At 40.3% G+C, this 14,849-nt stretch overlaps 1 protein-coding gene across 1 annotated transcript in view; it reads left to right on the plus strand.

Moving 5' to 3' along the window:
- Window positions 1-14,849, plus strand: part of LOC122788286 (sodium channel protein type 4 subunit alpha-like) — a 1,768,016-nt gene that overhangs the window by 1,502,321 nt on the left and 250,846 nt on the right. The gene's annotated exons all lie outside the window — the stretch shown is intronic.

Below are 14,849 nucleotides of genomic sequence, written 5' to 3' on the forward strand. Positions count from 1 at the left end.
TGACACAGAAGTGATACCCGGGGTAAACCTACAATCTCCCATCCACTCATCAAGATTCCTCTTGAAGAGAGTCAATGAGGGACTCTGCCTAACCTGGACTGGGATTTTATTCCAGGGTGAAGGGAGCCTCTGGGTTATGAATCTGTCCCTCCAGCATGTCCTATTTATTTCAGTGCTGAGGTTCAAGTCTCGAGCGTAGCTCGATGGGATTTGGATTTTCTGAGGTGCAGCATGTCCATTAATTCCGGGTTGGACATGGCTTTATAAGTCAAGCACAGATCGCCTCTGAACAGGCGGTATGCCACTGAGTAGAGCTGGAGTTTCTTTAACAGGGCAGCATATGGCATCTGTTTGAGCCCTTTGATCCTCTTGGTGAGGTACTTTTGGGGTCTTCCCAGTTGCTGCAGGTGTCTGGTAAGGTACATCCCAAAAGGGGCATTGTACTCAATTATGGGCCTGATGAGGGATGAGTAAAGAGGCACGATGACCTCCCTGATCTAGATGTGAATCCCTTCATGATTAGGTGGGCTATAAAAAGTTTTTCTAACCACTTTGGCCACGTGGTTGTCAAATGAGAGATTGCTATCAACTTGGGTCCCCAGGTCCCTAATTACTTCTTCTGTACTTAATGGATTACCACCTATGTGGTAATTTGTGGGACTTTTGCCAAAGGGGTGACTATACACTTTTTTGGCATTTAGCTTGAGGCCATGGCTCTGGCACCAGTTGTCTGTTTCTATGAGGCCCTTTTGGAGAATGCTTGTGTCAGCTGGAGAGTCGATTATGGCGCCCAGTTTGCAGTCATCTGTGAACTTGGTCAGCCACAGTCCTTCCGTGTTGGCCTGTACCTCCGAGAAATATATACCGAACAAGAGAGGTCCCAGGACTGAGCCTTGTGGGACACCACTTGTAACTGGTTTGGAGTCTGACATGGCTCCAGCAATTCTAACCATGTGGGTTCTGTCCTTGAGCCAGTTTGCAATCCATCTAGTGACATAGGGGTTTATATTTAAGCTGGTGAGCTTATCTATAATGCCCGAGTGGGGTATTGTATCAAAGGCTTTTGCGAGGTCCACGTAGGCTGTGTGGACCACCTTCCCCTTGTCAATGGCCTTGGTGACTGTTTCAAAGAAATCAACCAGGTTTAAGAGGCAGGATCTGCCCTTAACAAAGCCAAACTGGGTAGGATCCAGTGTCTGTAGGTCCCCAATATCTTTATTTATGAGGTCCATGATGATCCTTTCCATAGTTTTGCAGACCAAGCCAGTCAGGCTTATGGGGCGATAGTTTCCAGGATCCGTTGAGGCACCACCTTTATGGAGAGGGACCACTGTTGCTGTACGCCACTCTTTGGGCACATATCCTGTAGTAAGTCTGAGATTGAACAGTAGTTTTATGTTTGGGTTTAGCTCTTCTTGGAGTTCATGTAGGACACAGCCCGGGACACCGTCTGGTCCCATTGATGCTGTATTTTTTGCTTTGGAGAGGGTGGCTCTTACCTGAGCATCTGAGATGTCAGGGGGGCAGCACTCTGCTGGGATAGATATTTGCCCTTTTGGTGGGGGGGGGGAGTTTGCACTGAACCTGTCAGCTAGGATGTTGGCAATGTCTGTGGGTTTGGTGTATTTTTTGTCATTTTGGACTAATTCTGAGCATATCTGGGAATTACCACCCAGGTTACTAACATAACTAAAGAAAGCCTTGTGATTATCCTTAGTGTCCTGTGCAATTTTTCTCTCGAAGCTGGCCTTAGACAATTTTATGAGTGCCTGTAGTTTTTTGCTAATACTGATCAGTGATGCCTTCCCTTTTTGGGATTTTGTTCCATCATTTAGTAGCTTCCTCCTTTTATTGTATAGTTTGTTTATGGCTGGGGTCCACCAGACAGGACGTCTGCCTTTGGAGGATTGGGTCTTGGTTTTATTTGGGATTGCATGATCCATGCATTCCTGAAGGTGTTCATAGAATGCATTTATAAAGGATTCTGCGGTCTGGGCCATATTTTCCACAGGCCCGGGGGCTTTGAAGGATTCCACCTTGGTTTTGAGGAGTGTGAAATTTGCTTTAGAGAAGTTTTCACTGTGGTTTTCTGGGCAGGGGGTGTGGTCGGGATGTGAATATCCAGTGAGATTAGTTTATGGTCTGATCTTACCAGTGAGGGATACACTTCTGGTCTGGAGCATAGAGTCCCCATGTTGGTGATGATTAGGTCCAGTATGTTTCCCCTCTTGTGGGAGTGGTAACAAGTTGTTCCATAGCATTTGAGTTTATAAATTCTAGGAACCTTTGGGCTAGGGTGTTGGAGCTAGAGTAATGCTCCCAGTCTATGTTTGGGTAGTTGAAGTCGCCCAATATAATGGTGTTTGGAGAGACCTTCATATTTTCCAGTGTTCTCAGGAAGGCCGAGTGGGGTTCCTGGGTTTGGGAGGGTGGTCTGTAGCAGGCTATAAACTGGAAGGCAGTTTTACCCACTGTTAGTTGCACATGGATAGTCTCTGATGCTTCGTGCTTTGCCACCAACCTGGAGGTGTGGGTGTCTTTGATGAATATCGATACTCCCCCTCCTTTTGTGGTTTGGTCCAAGTTTTTGAAGAGATGATGAAGCATTTTCGGCAGATGGGTCAGAAGATCCAGCACTAGGTCCAGAATCTAAGGCTCCTCCTGAAAATGAGGTGACAAAAAGGGGAACCAAATTTGATGAGGCCAGTAAGGGGCTACAAGTATTAAGGCCTGTCCCAATGCGGTGGCTTTCTGAAGAACTTTGGTTATCAATGGAAATGGAAGGAAGGCATAGAGGAGACCTGAGGGCCAATCATGTACAAGTGCATCTCTTGGGGATTCCCACAGAGGGGGGATTAGGGCAAGGTAGCTGCTGCATTTGGTGTTCATGGACATGGCAAAAAGATCACAGCAGGGATGGCCCCATTTTTGGAAAATCATTTCCGCTATGTCTTGCTTCAGGGACCACTCATGAGGCATCAATATTGCTCTGCTGAGTTTGTCTGCTATCACGTTGGATTTCCCTGGAATATGCATTGCTAACAGAAAGCATTGGGAGGAGGTTGCCCACTGCCATACTCTCAGGGCCTCTTGACAAAGGAGGTAAGATCTGGCTCCTCTTTGTTTGTTTGTATACCATTACACTGACATGTTGTCTATTTAGATTCCAATCGTTCCTAGTGGAAGAGAGTCTTGGAATGCCTGCAATGCAAGAAGCACTGCCCTCATCTCTAGGACACTGATGTGCAAGTGGGCCTCATGATCCTGCCAAGTGCCTTGGACTGTTCTTCCCTGATGATGCCCCCCACACCCTATCTGGGAAGCATTCATGGTCACTGTGGTAAGCAGTTGTGGAAGAACAAAAGGTCAACCTAAAGTCACTTGATCGATGTGAAGCCACCAACGAAGGTCTCTCCTGCAAGAGTCTGTTAACATAATTGGTGCGAAATTGGAAGTTTCTGCATGGGGCCACTGAGAGAACGCAGCCACTATAGTATTCTCATGTGCAGCTGCGCTAAGGGAATTACATTTGTAGCCGCTGCCATGGTACCAAGTACATTTAGAAGTGTCCTTGCTGGAGTCTTCCTTTTGAAAAAAGGTCTAGAACCTGTATCCAAAGGGATTGTATTCTCTCTGCTGGAAGCTTTACCATCATTTTTTGTAGTGTCTAAATCTGCGCCTATAAAAATGATATGTTGAGATGGCAATAAGGCAGATTTGTCATAGTTTATTGTAATCCCTAGACGAGAACAAAGTTTCAGAGTGGTGTCTCTTGCTTCTGTTCTGTTAGTAGATGCTTGGTGCTGGTGGTTAGCAGCCAGTCATCTAGATATGGAAACACTCAGAATCCTAAATGTCTCAGGTGAGTTGTAATTACTGCCATATATTTGGTGAACACTCTGGGGGCTGTAGTGAGACCAAAGGGCAGAGCTCAAAACTGGTAGTGACTGGCTACCAGCCAAAAACACATATGACTCCTGGATGGCCTGTCCATTTTTATGTGGTAATACACATCCTAGAGGTCTGGAGAGCACATCCAACTGTCTTTTCCCAGAAAGGGAAGTATCGACTGCAGTGTAACCATCAGAACTTTGTCTTTTTTACTGATTTGTTCAGTCTGCTGAAATCCAGTATGGATCTCCAGTCCCCTGTTTTCTTCGGAAATGAAAAGAACCTTGAGTAAGTCCCAGATCCTATCTGGTCTGCGGGAACTGGTTGGATGACTCATTTTTTCTAGCAACTTCTGTATTTCTAGGGTAGCTTGTTTCCTTTGACTGGGTGTAACATCCAGAATGTTTTCTATGCATGGGGCAGGAATTGAAAAGGGTATGGAGTAGCCTTTTGATATGATGCTTTGTACCCACTTGTCATTTGTTAGTTTTAGCCAGGCATCTGTGTACAAGGATAATCAACCCCCGACTGCCTCCAGAGAGGAACAGATGGACCTCCTTTCAGGAGCGCTGAAAGGGCTTACCAAAGAAGGATTCTCTGTCACCCTGGTTCTGCAGACCCCCTCTGCTGCGTGGCTAGCGTCTTCCATTATTGCCTCCCCCTCTGCCCCTGGGGAAGGGCTCACCACATGTGTCTTGAAAAACTCTCTGGGATTTTTGAAACCACATTTTCCTCCCTTTTGGCCTTTAGGAGAAGGCCTAGAAGGTGTGGAAAAATGGTCTTTGATGGCAGATAGAGCTTTTCCTTCCTGTTCACACCTGGTTAGTGTGTCTTTGACCTTAGGCCCAAACAAGGATGAGCCATCGAAGGGGGTATTAACAAAGGATGACTTGAAGGGTTCCACAAAGTTACACAAGTGCATCCAGGAATGTCTCCTAAGAGAAATTTCTGAAGCCACTGCCCTAATCGCTCCATTGGCTGCATAAGAAATGAGCCTCTTGGATGAGTTTACTACTGAATTTAATGTGGAGAGCTAGGAGGACACTTTATCTGCTACCACTGTAGCTACTGAACCCTGGAGAGTATTTCCAAGCTCCTTCAGGAAATGCCTCTGTAACCTGGTGAAGTGTGTAAGATAATTCAGGGACCTGAATGTAAAGGACACTGAAGAAAACATCATGGGGTATTGAGTAAGCCACGAGCTGGTTGGAGACCTTGAACTTTTGTAATCGGACGATTTGTACAGAATGAAAGTGAGATAGGACAACTTCCCCTGATATATTTCTGAATATTTATGAAAATCTGTATAAAGAACAGGAATGTAAAAACCAAGAAAGAGCACAAATGGAAATATTTATGCAAGACTTGATTATGCCAAGGTTAGAGAAAGATGAGACATTTAGCACAATGGCTTAGGCAACAGAAAGTAGAAAGGATTATTGCCAAACGTAGGGAGCCTATAACAAGAAAATAATCAGAGATCCTGTAGAAGTATTAGATATATTTAATTTGTTTTATGAAAATTTGTACAAAGTAGAGACATGGAATGCATAAATGGAAATATTTATGGAAGACTTGATTATGCCAAGGATAGAGGTAGCTCAGGCTCAACAATTAATGGTCAAGGTGAGAGGAGATGAGATAAAAATGGTGAACATGATCAATCTGCAGTAAAGTCCCTGGGAACAGGTCAAATTCCTGTGGAAACTTGGAAGTTAGAAGGTGAGAAAGTGTAAGCTCACCAGCTTAAATATCAACCCTTATGTCACAAGATGGGTTGCAAATTGCCTTAGGGATAGAATCCACATGGTCAGAATTGCAGGTGCCATGTCAGACTCTAAACCAGTTACAAGTGGTGTCCCACAAGGCTCAGTCCTGGGACTTTTCTTGTTCGGTATATATTTCTCTGAGGTACAGGCTAACACAGGAGAACTATGGCTGACAAAGTTTGCAGATGACTGCAAACCGGGGGCCATAATCGACTCGCCTGCAAGCATCCTCTAAAAAGGTCTCACAGAGACGGATACCTGGTGCCAGAGCCATGGCCTAAAGCTAAATGCCAAAAAGTGCATAGTCATCCCCTTTGGGAAAAACAAAGTGTCCACAAATTACCACATAGGTGGTAATCCATTAAGTACGGAAGAAGTAATTAGGGATTTGGGGACCCAAGTGATTGCAATCTCTCCTTTGACAATACCATTGCCAAAGTGGTTAGAAAGACATTCTATATAGCCCACCTTATCATGAAGGGGTTCACATCTAGATCAACAGAGGTCATTGTGCCTCTCTACTCATCACTCATCAGGCCCATAATTGAATACAATGCCCCATTTGGGATGTACCTTACCCGACACCTGCTACAACTAGAAAGACCCCAAAAGTACCTCACCAAGAGGATCAAGGGACTCAAACAGATGCCCTATGCAGTTAGGCTAAAGAAACTCCAGCTCTACTCAGTTGCTTACCGCTTACTCAGAGGTGATCTGTGCCTGATGTATAAAGCCATGTCCAACCCAGAATTAATGGACATGCTCCATCTCAAGAAATCAAAATCCATCAGAACTACACGCTCCAGTGACTTAAACCTCAGCACAGAAATAAATAGAACATGCTGGAGGGACAGATTCATATCCCAGAGGCTCCCCTCACTCTGGAACAAAATCCCAATCCATGTCAGACAGAGCCCCTCAATGACCCTCTTCAAGAAGAATCTTGACATTTGGATGGGAGATTGTAAATTTACCCCTGGGATCTCTTCTGTGTCACTGCTAGACAGAGGCACGGTAAACTAACCTTAAATGGGCTATCTTCTGTGACCTACTATACAGAGGCACAGTCAACTAATCTAAGAAGGGTGGTGAAAGCCAAACACACTCTGGCTAGGCTTGTAAATGCCCTAGAGCAGATAGCCTAGTATCAACCTATGAACCTATGAACCTATAAATATATGGAAGATTTTGTTTAGTAGTATTTTAAAAGGAGGGGAAGCACCAACATCTTGGAAGAAAGCTATTGTGGTTGTATTACCCAAAAAGAGTAAAGACTCATCCAACTCAGCATCACACAGAACCATTTAAATTTTAAACCACAATTGCAAAGTGTTTATGTCTATAGAAGCTAAAAAATGTTGAAGGTATTGCCAAAATTTATAGTTATAGATCAATGCGGTTTTGTGGATGGGAGGTAAACATGTGACAACATTAATAGAAAGTACAATTTTGTAAAATCTTACCATAGCAGTAGATGTCGTTCTGTTTACTGTTGCAGTATTTCCTTATAATAGGGATTCTCTGCCAAAGGTGGCCTGATGTCCAGCCAGTATATCAAAACCTTTAGGTTGCTAAGGGTACACAGTACATTACAAGTATGATCCCCGTGTACAACATAGGCATAAAGGTGACATCATGAAGTACCAATCTTAGAACTGAAAGCCCCAGTAGGAACACCAGCCCAAGGATTAGAGAGGTAACCAACACATCCAGAAGGGAAAAGAACCAGGGGGAGGAGGGAGGGAGTGAATACTGCAACAATGAAGAGAAGGACATCTACCATTATAGTAAGATTTTACACAACTGTACTATGTCCTTCCATTTCACTGTTGCAGTATTTCTTACAGTAGGGAGAGTGCAAAATCTCAGGAAGAACACTGGGAGGAGGAAGGGCTAGTAGAGCCCTCTAGGAACCCATGAAGAATGGCCCTAGCAAAACCAGCTGTAGCCCTGGATATCACATCCAACTTACAGTGCTTGGTAAAAGTATGAACAGAAGTCCAGGTAACTGCCTCAAGAATAGAGTAGTGTATAAATCTTTGAAAAAAGCACCAGAAGAAGCCACAACCCTAGTAGAATGAACCTTAACAGAGGAAGGAAGGCTCTTTCCATGAAAAGAACAACAAAAAGAAATGGCTTTAGATATCCAAGAAGAAATAGCTTGCTTCAAAATAGCCAACACTAAAGATCTAGGATGAAAAGAACCAAAAAGCTGATCAGGTTTGCAAAAAGCTTTGGTCTTACCCAAATAAAATCTGATTTGTCTATGCACATCCAAAGTGTGCAAAACCTTCTCACTAGCAAATTGTGGAGAAGGGAAAAAAGTAAGCAAATCAATAGACTAATTAAGAGACAACTCATTCACCACTTTGGGCATAAAAGAAGGATTAGGACGACGGGACACCCTCTCCTTATGGAAAACTAAAAAAAGAGGAACAGCCATAACAGCTTGAAGCTCAGACACCAGTCTGGCAGAAGTAAGGGCCGACAGAATAGTCTTCCAAGAACAATGCTGCATGGAAGCTGAAGCCGCAAGCTCAAAAGGATCATGGGTAAATTTTTCCAAAGCAAAATTAAGATCCTAGGAACAGGCTTCCTGGGAGGTCTAATATGCAGGATGCCTTTAATTTTTATTTTATTTTTTATTTATTAAATTATTAATAATAATAATTATAAATATTATAATAATAATTATAAATTATTGGATGAGTAGGATTTCGTAGTAGTGGGTTTTCTAGCCACCTGCAGGACCCTAAACCCATGCTCAGAAAAAAAGGTGTGTTTATGGGATCAAAATCCTATCACCCACAGTGTCATTTGAAGAGAGGACAGGTGGGGATGGATGACAGATCCCTTGTCTTGTGTGAGTAGGTCCACCTTGTGAAGCACCTAAACAAAATAAATACTGCTCATGGCAATCTTTATGTGGAATCTGTCTCCTGCACTGATATTTTCTCTTTCTGGATAGCATGAACCCCATAAGCAACAAAAACAAAGGAAAAAAGATAAGAACAAAACCTCAATGGGGCACTTATCTGAAATACAGTTTGGTGAACCAACAAAAATGTGAGCTTTCAGACCAATGATTCTATATGGTGTTTGAGCTGACGGTAAATAAGTTCTGAAGTTGGTACATGCAGATGTCACCTTTATGTGCTACACTGTACATGGGGAACATAAATCTGATGTATGGTGCACCTTTAGCAACTTAAAGGCTTTGGTATACTGGCCTGTCAGGTCGCCCTTGGTAGGTGATACCTACTGCAAGGAATACTACAACAGTGAAGTGGAATGACATCAGTGATGATCCATACAGAAGAAGAATGTAACAAAATAATGCTGCTGGTGGGTCTTGATGCAGAGAAACTATTTGAAAGAGTTAGCTGGGAATTTACTAGAAGGGCAATGAAAGCATTTGCATTCCCTAATACAATAATAAGGTTAATTAGAAGGATATAAGAAGGATCTAAAGCATGAATAAAAGTGGGAAGTTTCCTCTGTAATAAGATGTGTTTGAACAGAGGAAGTAGGCAGGGGTGTCCTCTTTCCCCTTTGTTTCTGCTTTAAATTAGATACCCCACCCATACACACACACATTATAGACAGAGAGTGAGTGCTTGCACTTTTGGCAAAGAAAATAAGGGACTCAGACATTCGAGGCTATAACTGGTATGGTAATCTAGAAAAGGTTGCTTTTTTGAAGATGATATTATTTTGAACTTGATGAATCCATAAAGGGACATCTCTGCTTTGCAAAATATTTTGAGACAGTTTCAAGTCTTTTCGGGATACAGAATCGATGAAGATAAAACAAAGACTACAACCATAAATGATGTACTTACCTACAGATTGGTTCAGCAATACCCATACGTATGGAGACATGATGACAGCTAAGGGTATGTGAGAAGAGACTAAAGGTAATACAAAAACTGTGAAACTGGAATCTGTTTATGGATATGGATAGTGAGATACAAACAGTGAAAATGTTTTTAGTCCCTTTAGTTTTATGTAGAGGTCTGGCATATTTTTTCAACCAGAGGAGAAGTTGAGGGCAATAATTAACAAAGAGTTGATGGAATTTATCTGGAAGAGGAAAATGCCAGGAGTTAAAAGGGATAAGCTGATTTTCCCAAAGGACAAGGTCGTTTAAGATTACCTGACTGGAAGAGATATTTTAGAGCTGCACATTTAAGGCTCATATGCATAAAAATAAGCGGAAGGTTATAACTCAAAGTGGAAAGATATGAAGATTGGGGGACGTTCAAGAAAGAAGAGTGGGATTTTGGATGCAGATCCTTGAGCAGAATCATAAGAATCATCCAGAATATCATATTCCTGAAGCTGCAGTAAGTATGCTAAGAATGAAGCCAACTCAAGAATGGAGAAAGGAGATTTTGCAAACATGGATGACTGCATGTAGGGGTACAGAAAATAGGCAAACGGGAGGGAATTTGCTGAAGAAAACTGGCAAAGGACCAAAGGTATTGAGAGCAAATATCTAGAGAGGGAAAGGTAACAAAGTGTGATGAGGCTAAGAAGTTTGGAATGCAGGTAAGAGACTTCTCTTCCTACCAGGGATTGATATCAGAGTATAGGCAAAGATAAAGGGGTAGGAGAATTAAAGGGATAGGAGAATTAAAGGGATAGGAGAATCCTAAGTGAAAGATCTGCTTTGGTGAAATTTGTAGTTGAATCAAGAAAAGACACTGCTGTTAAAATGGATAATTAGTAGGGCATATAAAATATTGCAGAATATAAGAATCAGAGGAGGTTAGAAAAGCTTGGGAAGGGACTGGAAAAGCAATTTACAAGGGAACAATGGGAGGACATATGTATGGCTCCCAAGTATGCATCAAAGACCAGAAGGTTTAGGATTTTAGCTTGGAAGTGTTTACACAAGTACTTTTATATACCAAAAACACTTCAAAAATTTTTTCTCAGGCAGAGAGCAAGTGCTGGAGTTGGACTAGTACTTTATTTTGTCACTATATTCTAGCATTATGTACCAGCTGTTATTTCTAGGTACATTCACAGGACATTTATTTATTCTAGATGGGTCCACATATTCTATCATTATGTACTAGCTGCTATTTCTAGGTACATTCACATGATATTTATTTACTCTAGAAAAGTCCACGGTATGTGTCTATCTCAGTTTATATGCATTTTATATGTGGTATTTTATATTTATGCCTTTTTTATTATATATAGGTTTTATCTTTTAGGTGAAATGTATGATGATTTATTAACAGTGTTCAACTGACAATGTACAAGTGTAAGTGTATATTAGCTGAATTGTTGAGTTTGCCTTTAAATTATGGTGAACGGGTTAATTGGTTGCATTTTATTGGCTGCTATACTTTATTTAAACATCATTGCAACTGTTACTATTTCAATGGTCTGATGAAGCTCTTTGTGAAAGCCCTTACCTACATATAGTAATAAAATAAGTTTTTATATATTTTTGAGTATCGTTTTACTACAAGTGAAGCTGAGTTACTGCTTGCCTGTTCATAGTTTATCCATGATATTGACTTTTTTCTACTTATTTACTAGTCTGGATATAGCTATGTTTATCTGCGCTACAAGGTGTTTGTTTTGCTTTTTACTTATTTATTTTATCACCGGAATAGCGGAGAACATGGCAGAAGGCAGTTCGGTAGAGGTGGAACTAGATTATAGACCTGGAAGGCCTACAGAGGCATAGCAGAGAATTCCATACAGGCTATTGGCCTGTATCAGGTCGGAAACTAACCCCTTAATGAGTATGACGTAACTTCCGGTGGAATAGAGACAATGGCGATGATGGATTCAGATGCCCTGAAACAAGCCGTTGAAAATATGGAGAAAGATTTTTTCAAATTAAAATGATTACAGACACAACATCAGCACTTTGAGGTATGCTTGCAACATCACATTGTGCCCCGAAGTTTACGTGTGTTGAAAATGCCGAATTATGGTACACAACACCCAGATTTGCTTGCTAATTGGCAGAAGGTTAACCTAGAGGTAAGTGCAAGTTATATGACTTTACTTATTAATTATTTTAAACCAGAGGAAGAAAGTTTGGGTGTTTCTATAAAAGCACAACAGATTAAACTATATGCTGATTTTCCTAATGCACATGTGGACCGTGCTTTAGAAGGAATGCTGGATGGAGTTGTTGTGTATGAGAGGCAACTCCTCCAGCAGAAAAAGGACCAAATTGAAAGAGATGTGAGAGACTTCCAGAACGGCCACGTCTTTACTTGGCCGAGGATTAATAACATCAACACTGGGAGTAATAATGAGGTTGTGCACCCTAGGATGGAACAAAAGGTTGTATCAAATGCAAATGTTAACATAATTTCAGATGTTATATGTGGCTAGGGGCTTGATACTGAGCCTGTGAGTTTGGATGTTATCAATCTTTTTGACCAATCTACACCCACATTACAGGTTAATTTATCAACACTAACTGGTGCTAATCAGAATGATCATTTAAATAATGAGACATTGGTCTCCCATCCTGATGCTGATGTTTGACCTAAGACAGTTAACAATTTACATGGTACTTTAAATGCACTTCCTACTACATCTAATGCTTCTGCCTACCCATATTTTCCATTGCCCATAACATTGGAGAAAGGGCAAACCAAAGTACGTTCTATGAGCCGGGGGAGGCAGAAATACAAGCAGAAGCACTCGGTAGAGAGACAGTCCAACCAGACTCTGGAAAAAAATGTGGAGTCAAGTGGACAGACATTGATTTTGAAAAAAATATGGAGTCAAATGGACAGACATTGATTTGGAATTTATCTACAAAGGTTCTTAGTAATGATGAAGTGACTTTATTGAATACAGGTTTGACCTTTATTCCGACTGTTGTTAGTGACAATACTGAAACTATAATTGATATTAGATGTTTTAGTAGGAACTTAATGTTGAAAATGGAGTTTAATGATGTCTTGCCTGATAATTCTAGGAAGTTTGTGAAGCCCAGTTCATATATACCATCTCTTCGTCCGTTAATAGAAGCATTTACTAAGTTAGTTGAGGATGATCTTTATAAATTTTATCATGATAGGCATACTACAAAAGATTTTACAAGACATAAACATAATTTGACTTTCAAAGAACGTCAAGCATTGAAGGGATTATAGAATGACAATAGCATTGTATTTCGACCTGCGGACAAAGGGGGTCCGACAGTCCTTTTGGATAATGAAAACAATGTTGAATGATGTAAATTTTTATACACAGAGTGATTCAGATAACATACATAATATGCATAGAAATGTTGTACATATGTTAGAAGACCTTTTGAAAATTTTTTTGATAGATGAGTCATTGTATAGATTTTTACAAGTTGACCACCCTTTACTGCCAATCATCCAAGGCTTACCAAAAATCCATAAGGATGGCCGGGATCCCCCGATGAGACCTATAGTTGCAGATGGAGGTTGGTTCACTGAACCCTTTTCCCTTTATGTAGAAAATAAACTTAGACCCATTATAGACATGAATAGTTCTATACTTAGGATAATAAACAGTTTTTGGCTGACTTATATGACCATACAGGCAGTTCACCTTTGAGTAGTAACTGTTACTTGTTACATTCGATGTTCAGTCACTGTTTACTAATATTCCGAATGAGTATGGTATCCAATCCATACATAGATGTTTAAATGAACATAGTCAATATAGTAATCATGAAATTGATCTAATATGTCTATTTTTCGAGGTTATATTAGAGAACAATGCTTTTGTTTTTGATAATTGCATTTATCTTCAAACAAGATTGCCTTTTTTGTGTGGACCTCTATATTAGATATGCTACTTTCTATAGATGTTTCGTGAACAACCTTTTGTTAGCTTTGAATAGTCATTTTGACTACTTAAAATTTACTATGAACTATTCTAAGACTAGAATTGAATACCTAGATGTCTATGTTGAGAGGCTTGATTGTGGCTATGTTAATACAGGTGTTTATCGCAAACCCTGTTATAGAAATACTTTATTACATTGCACTAGCATGCACCCCCAACATATTTTTAAGAACATAATACGAGGTCAAGGTATGAGGATTTCTAGGCTTAATGCCTCAGATTCAGGTTTCCATACAGAAAAGGACATCCTGATAGATAGGCTAATGACCAGAGGTTATTGTGAACAAGAGATTAACAGGGACCTCCTGGATATTGATTTTTTAAGGCAAGATAGAGCTAAACCATACTATTCATCTAGACGTATGGATGAAGCCAGTTTGACTTTAGATACATCTACAACTAATTTAAAAGTACCTTTATTTTATTCAATGGATGTGAAACCAATTACTAATATTATAGATAAGCACTGGCGTGTCTTGATCACGGATCCAGAAGTTAGGAATATTATAGGTGATCACCCACAATTTTTATATAAGAATAAATGTAATTTAAGGAGAATGTTATGCTATCCAAAATTTAATGATTATCACCAACATGGTACACATATTCTAGGTACTTTTCCATGTGGTGACTGCAATTTTTGTAGGTACATTGATACCACCAATGTGTTTATCAATCCTGATACTGGTGACAATTTTGCTTTTCATGTACATGCTAATTGTAGAGATATGCATGTGGTCTATTTAGCCACTTGTTCTGTTTGTCCTTCATATTATGTAGGCAAAACAGATCATATGCTTAAAGATAGAATCTTCTTCTTCTTTAAAGATAGAATAACGGAACATATTTATAATATTCATATTAAATCCGCTAATACAGCTTTGGCTAAATATGTTATGTCAGCAGGTATTAATCATGTTACGTCAGCAGGTATTAACCATGCATTTAGGTTTATGGTAACTGATAAAGTTCAAATCACACTATGTGAAGGGGATATTAGGAATCTTACTGAGAATAGGGAAGTTAAAGTGATACTTAGAATGAGAGCTGATAAATGGTGAGGCCTTAATGAAAGGGCTTTGATTAAACCAGCCCTGAAAACTAGAAGGCTTAAGGTTAGGTAGTTGTGTAGCTTTTATGCTTGTACATGTATCTTAATGTGTTTTCTATAATAATATATGTATTAGTGTATTTATTTATTCTTAGACTAGTACTTTATTTGATGTTTGGTACATGTCATTATATTCTAGAATTATGTACCAGCTGTTATTTCTAGGTACATTCACAGGACATTTATTTATTCTAGATGGGTCCACATAT

Source organism: Protopterus annectens, chromosome 13.part0, assembly GCF_019279795.1.
Source record: "Protopterus annectens isolate FY-2018-M chromosome 13.part0, PAN1.0, whole genome shotgun sequence".
In the NCBI taxonomy this organism is placed as follows: domain Eukaryota; kingdom Metazoa; phylum Chordata; order Ceratodontiformes; family Protopteridae; genus Protopterus; species Protopterus annectens.